Below are 4,419 nucleotides of genomic sequence, written 5' to 3'. Positions count from 1 at the left end.
AGTGAATGTTTAAGGTGGTGAATGGGGTGACAATCAAGGCGGCTGCTTTGTCCTGAACAGTGTCGAGTTTCTAGAGTATTGTTGGTGCTGCACTCATCCTGGTTTGTGCCTTGTAGATGGTTGACAAGTTTTGGAGAGTCAAAAATCACAAAATTATTACAGTGCAGAAGGAGGCCATTCGGCCCATTGTGTCTGCATAGAATCATAGAACATAGAAAGTTTACAGCACAGGCAGGCCAAAAAACGAGCCACCCAGCTGAATCCCATTGCCCAGCATTTGGACCGTAGCCCTGCAGGTTCAGGTACTTGAGGTGCACATCCAGACACCTTTTAAGTGAGTTGAGGCTTTCTGCCTCAGCTACCCTTACAGGCAGTGAGTTCCAGACTCCCACAGCCCTCTGGGTGAAAAAACCTTTCCTCATCTCCCCTCTAATTGTTCAACACATCACTTTAAATCTATGCCCTCTAGTCACTGACCTCCCTACTAAGGTAAATAGACCCTTCCCATCCATTCTATCCAGACCCCTCACAATTTTGTACATTTCAATCAAATCTCCCCTCAGCCTCTTCTATTCCAAGGAGAACAACCCCAGTCTATCCAATCTTTCCTCATAGCTGCATTTTTCCAGTCCTGGCAACATCCTCGTAAATCTCCTCTGTAACCTCTCTCGTGCAATTACATCCTTTCTGGAATGAGGTGACCAGAACTGCACACAGAACTCAAGTTGTGGCCTAACTAATGTTATATACAGTTCCAGCATAACCTCCCTGCTCTGATATTCTATACATCGGCTAATAAAGGAAAGGATTCCATAAGCCTTCTCAACCAACTTATCAACCTGTCCTGCTACTTTCAGGGATTTGTGGACATTCACTTCAAGGTCCCTCACTTCCTCTACACCTCTCAGCATTCACCCATTAATTGTGTATTCCTTTGCTGTGTTTGACCTCACCAAAGGCATCACCTCACACTTCTCCAAGTTGAATTCCATTTGCCACTTTTCTGCCCACCTGACCAGTCCATTTCTCCAGCTCTCCTAATGAGCATTTCACCACGTGCCTTGAGCTGAGTTACTCATCACAGAATTCCCACTATCTGATTTACTCTTGTAGCCAGAGTATGTATATGAATGGTCCAGTTAAGCTTTTGTCAATGGTAACCCCCAGGATGTTGATGGTGGGGGGATTCAGCGATGGTAATGCTGTTGAACGTCAAAGGGAGATGGTTACATTCTCTCTTGTTGGAGATGGTCATTGCCTGGTACTTATGTGGTGTGAATGTTACTTGCCACTTAGCAGCCCAAGTCTGAATGTTGTCCAGGTCTTGCTGCTTCTGGACATGGACTCCTTCAGTATCTGAGATGTCCCGAATTTGTCCTTTTATGAAACCTTGGTCAGGACTCACTTGGAATATTGTATCCAGTCTTGGTCTCCTCACATGATGGGTGATATTGAGGCTTTGGAAAGGGTACAGAGGAGAGACATTCGACGAATTCCCAGTATAAGACATCTTGGTTATCAAGTTAGACTAAAAGATTTGGGACCCTACACCTTAGAGAAACCTAGACTGAGGGGTGATCCGATTGAGGTTCATAAATAATGAAGGGTCCAATTTAGCATGGGAGAGGAGTCATAACTTTCTATTGGAAAAGGCCAGATGGCACACGGATCACATTAAATTTCATTTTCAGTGGTGGGTTAATGGACCAGGATGGCCGAGTGGTTAAGGCGTTGGACTTAAAATCCAATAGACATGTGTCTGCGTGGGTTCAAACCCCATTCCTGGTATCTGTGCTTACAAAATGTTACTAACTCTGTCCCTGACTTTTGCCTTGCACCATCATCTCTTCTGTCATTTAATCACTCTTGCCTTCCAACTGATCACAACTGCCGATTATTTGATCTGCCCCAGCACCGTTCCTTGGCTCTGCGCTTGCTTATAAACTGGTAAATCTTTAACTTAATCTCCTCTGTACCCTGACAATGACCTTCTCATCCTTCCTGGATTGTGGTTCCTCACAGGATCCGCTGCCTCTCCGACTCCCCTCCAGGTCACTGAAGGCCCTGAGCCTTGGTCTCGCTTTATACGCTAGCTGGTAGTTGATTCCTTGCAGGTCTGCCACCGCTCAGGAGAAGCTCAAGACCCAGATCAAGCGAAGTATCAAGAGGAATGTGAACAAAGGCTCCCTGGTGCAGAGCAAGGGACAGGGCGCCTCCGGCTCCTTCAAAATCAGCAAGAAGGAAAACCCAGGGAAAGGTGGGAAAGAAGGTGAAGAAACCAGCAGCCAAGAAATCTTTAGTGAAGAAACCAGCAGACAAGAAATCTTTAGTGAAGAAACCAGCAGACAAGAAAGTGACAACAAAGAAAGTAACAGCCAAGAAAACGAGCAGCAAGGCGGCGGCAACGCCAAATAAGGCGGTGAAGAAAGCAGTGCTTCAGAAAAAGTCTCCTGCGAAGAAGGTCAAAAAAGGCAAGAGTGCGGCGGGCGGAAAGGCGCTGAAGAAAGTGCAGACATGGAAGAGCAAGGTCAAGACGAAAGCAGCGAAGTCTCAGAAAGCAGGGTCTGGAAAGAAGTGAAAGCGCGGGAAACTTGTAAACATCTGAACACAAAGGCTCTTCTCAGAGCCACCCACATCTCTCAGGAAAGAGCTGATCCCCTGATCAAATGATCCCTGTCCCGGCCCCGCCTGCAGATTCCACATGGAAATGATTTGGAGTAAATCCAGGATCCCTGGTGACTCCCCTCCACCCAGCCCTTTCCCCACTCTCTGTAATAAAACAGAGGGATATCCGGCCCTCACTCTAACTGGGGATGTGTTCGGTGCAGTCTCAGTTCACAAATTCAGGGGGAGAGTCTGTAAGACAGTAACACTGGCGGAGAAACCCCACCTCACAACTCAAACCCCAACACGAGTTTCTCCAATTCAGCTGGAGTCGGGTGACAACAGGAGCTGGGATAGGCTGTGATCGGGAATGTTAGGAATGGATTTGTTCAGGGAGGAATGTACCTGGAATCTCCGAATATAATAGTTCCTTATTTCCCCAGATGACACATTCTGCAGTGAGAGTGAAAAGTCTCTTCACTGCTTCACATTTACTAATTGTTTGGTTCTAGATGAATAATGAGTCAGAGAGTAATGACAGGATCTGAAGCTTCTCTCACACCAGCCCTTGAATGACTCAGTGTGAAGTGTCCAATGTGTGAAGCTACTGCCAGGGTTTGTCAATCTGAACAGTTTCAGCTCAGTTCCTGGGGGCCTGAAATTCCAACAGTTTGACTCTGTCTCTGATTGGTCACCCGCTTCTCAATCCAATTCTGAACCAATCGGAGTGTCACATAAATTAAATAGAAGTTCTCATTGGCTGAAATTTTCCAATTGGAAAAAGCCCGGCAATTCCAGAGCAGGAAGGAATTGAAGTGATGGAAAATTTCAATTTTCAGGCAACAATTTTAAAACCTCTCATTTTATGTTCTGTTTTACTGTATTTACCGTCACAAAATCCTGACGCGATTTTAGGAATCGTTTTCATTTGTCAATCTGTTAACTGTAAGCGGCGGGAGGAAGGTCCGGTTCAGCAATTTAAAACGGGACAAATATCAGCTTCCTCTCTGTAAAAGGAACAAATTAGCGACGAACCGCTTCTCACAGGCTTCTCGGGGACTGACAGAAACAAGCGGTTTCTGATCTTTTCTCCTGAAAGAGGCGGATAATGCTGCAGGGAGCAATGAACTGCCCTTCACTTTCTGGCTGCTAATACACCCCTGACTTTAAACAGTTCAAACAGCGACTGATGCTTCTGTCGGAAAATGAGCAGATTCACCAGAATGATCCCGGTCCATCATGGCCAAAGACATCCAGCTGGCCTGCCGCATCCGCGGGGAACGCACCTAAAACCCAGCTTCAGTAACAAGTGTAACAAGGGCTCTTTTCAGAGCCACCAAATCAGCAAAGGAAAGAGCTGCCATCTCTGTTCATCATCAAACCCATTAGATTGGAGGGGCGGTCACATGGTTTCTGTTTTGTCACATCACTTTCCCGAAAGGCCTGTTGGACTGAGAGCTAATCTGGAATTTAGAAAGCAGCATTACCGGAGACTCATTGCTGCTCAGCACAATCTCAACCCCGCTCCTGGGATCCGTTAGCTGGCATTTGGGGAAAAGAAATGGATCCCAGTTTTATTTGGAAGGCATTAATGGAGCCGGGTCCGTTCACATGAGGGTTATTTACAAACATTACCCAATGAGTTCACTAATATTTGAATCCATTGGAGATCAGTACACAGGATATGTGAGGCAGCTCGGTCACTCTGACTGAAACCGCCAGTTCCCCGGGGCTGCAGACCCTGACACTGCGGGGAGAGAATCCCCGACTCTCTCCCGCCGCCGGGGGAAACAGACAGCTCTGTGTCCGGAGAAT

The 4,419-nt window shown here is 46.7% G+C and overlaps 1 non-coding gene across 1 annotated transcript; it reads left to right on the top strand.

Annotated features, from left to right (window-relative positions):
* The first annotated feature begins 1,705 nt into the window (after positions 1-1,705).
* On the top strand, positions 1,706-1,788 carry trnal-uaa (transfer RNA leucine (anticodon UAA)). The gene has a single exon. It is a non-coding gene; the product is annotated as a tRNA-Leu (tRNA).
* The last annotated feature ends 2,631 nt before the right edge of the window (positions 1,789-4,419 follow it).

The sequence above is a fragment of the Heterodontus francisci genome, chromosome 35, assembly GCF_036365525.1.
Source record: "Heterodontus francisci isolate sHetFra1 chromosome 35, sHetFra1.hap1, whole genome shotgun sequence".
NCBI classification, from domain to species: Eukaryota; Metazoa; Chordata; class Chondrichthyes; order Heterodontiformes; family Heterodontidae; genus Heterodontus; species Heterodontus francisci.
This window is presented reverse-complemented; position numbering and strand designations above follow the sequence as displayed.